Source organism: Oratosquilla oratoria, chromosome 1 (genome assembly GCF_046742065.1).
Source record: "Oratosquilla oratoria isolate Oo_2021 chromosome 1, ASM4674206v1, whole genome shotgun sequence".
Classification (NCBI taxonomy): Eukaryota; Metazoa; Arthropoda; class Malacostraca; order Stomatopoda; family Squillidae; genus Oratosquilla; species Oratosquilla oratoria.
In genome coordinates this window covers 47,711,396-47,713,895 of record NC_134777.1, presented here as the reverse complement: position 1 = coordinate 47,713,895, position 2,500 = coordinate 47,711,396, and positions in this window count along the sequence as shown.

The following is a 2,500-nucleotide window of genomic DNA, read 5'->3' as shown; positions in this document are numbered from 1 at the left end:
ATTGAATTAAGTAACAGGTTTGATGTACTGAATCTCCTGTCTGAGGAGGAGGAGGAGGACGTGAACAGTATTCTAGAGAACATAGAAGAAATAGTTGTTGAGTCCGCAAAAGAAATTATTGGACATGAGACAAAGAGAAGAAAAGAAGAATGGTACGATGAAGAATGTAGGGAGGCCTCCAGAGAAGTAAAAAAACAAGAGAGAAGTACTTACGGAATACAGATGACCAAGAAAGTAGGAAAAGTTTAACCTTATGCAGAAGTAGGGCAAAAAGATTGTTCAAACGGAAAAAGAATGAACCCCTGGAGAGAGAACTTTATAGAATAAAAAGGGACAGGGAAGAAGGAAAGATTAGAGAACATCATAAGAGACTAAAGGCAGCCAAGAAGGGCTTCCAGGCACGCAACTGGATGGTTAAAACAGACAACGGAAGAATTGCTAAACCAGTGGCTACATTACATCAAGGTACTTTTGAACAGGCAAGACCCAGTGAATCCTATACCACCATGCCAACAGATAGCAGGAAAGAGAGAAGGAGAAATCGAGAATGAGGTGGAGGAGCCTTCACTAGCAGAGACAAAAAGGTACATAAAGGAGCTGAGGAATAACAAAGTCCCAGGATGTGATGGAATACCCGCAGAATTACTAAAAGCGGGAGATCGGTTAGAGAAAGAAAATCACCTGCTAATACTAAGGATTTGGACAGAAGAGCAGATACCATGTTAATGGAGAAATAGTATTATCACCCCCATACACAAGAAAGGAAGCAAACAGGAATGCCAAAATTACAGAGAGATAAGTTTGCTATGTGTTATGTACAAAGTCTTAAAAAAAATACTCTGAAAACGTTTGACACCTTACGCTAAATCAGCAATTGGAGATATCAATGTGGATTCAGACGAAACATGTCCACAACAGATCACAAACATACAATAAGGTAGACAATAGAGAAATACTATGAATATGATAAAGATCTCTACCAACTATTCATAGGCTTCCAACAGGCGTATGGTAGCATACACCGAGAATCAATGTGGCAGATCCTCAGAGAACTTCAAGTACCAGAGAAACTGGTTTCTCTAATAAAGGCATGCTACGTAGATAGCAGATGCGTAGTAAAGGTAGGGGGGAAGGAAACAGAAGAGTTCGAGGTAATTAGTGGACTGAGGCAAGGCTGCATCCTATCTCCAATACTCCTCAACCTCGTGATGGAAAAGGCGGCCAGGACCTATGCGAGCCTATGCAGATGACGTGATGATAGCCGAGAATATGGATGAGATTAACGAAATGTTCGCACCATTCCAGAACACACCGGGGCAAGTAGGTCTGGTGTGCAACAAGAGTAAGACCGGCAATAGAGGCAACATGCAGGTCGGAACCCTAAATGTCAATATATAGACAAATTTAAATATTTAAGAGCCCTTGTAACGGAAAGAAATGAGATGGACATTGAAATAAATGAAAGGATTGTAGCAGGAAACAGATGCTACCATGCTCTCTCTAAGTTAGCAAGAAAACAAAAATGAGAACATACAACATTGTAATTAGACCAACAGTGATATATGGTTGTGAGACTTGACATTGACAAAAAAAAAAAAAAAACTTAAGTCTCTGAAAACACCATTATTAGAAGAGTTCTGGCCCAGTGTATGATGCGGAATCGGGAGAATGGAGACGAAGGCACAATAGGGAAATTAGAGAACAGACAAGACAAATGCTGCATAATGTCACAAGTGGGAGAGGGGCATGGTCGGCCGGTCACTGTGCCAGGATGGAGCCAACAAGATGGCCAAAAATGGTGATGGAGGGAAGTATAATGGGTAGACGCCCCCTGGGAAGACCTAGATACCAGTGAAGCGATGGAGTGGCTAGTGACGTGGCCCCCATTAACCCTGACCAACAAAATTGGAAGGAAACAGTGGAGGACAGATTGGTCTGGATAGGCATAGTGAAAGCGGTGAAGGGACTGCAGCCCTGATAGCCATTGGAGTAGGAGTAGGTATATATATATATATATATATATATATATATATATATATATATATATATATATATATATATATATATATATATATATATATAAACATAGGGGGGAACGTCAATGTATTGGGTGGGCTTAATGCTATGGGAGAAAATAAACCAATAGACGGAATGGATGGGAAATGTGGAATTTCAGGAAAGAATCGTAGTGGAGAGCTGATGGTGGAGATGTGACTAGAAAGAGAGTTGATGATAGCAAATATAGTGTTAAGGAAGAAAGTCAACCATAAGTACACATGGGAGAGGGTGGTGGATGAAAGGGTGGTAGATAAAGCGTTAATGGACTATGTAGTGGTAGATAGGAGTATAATAAGAAGAGTTAAGGATGTACATGTTCTAAGGGGAGAGAGTGGGGGAATATCAGATATTTTTTTGTTTGAAGTAAGTTGAGAGTGGAGGATAGATGGAGAAAGAGGAAAAGGAAAAAAAAGTAGAGAGGTGCTTAGAGTGAACTGCTTAA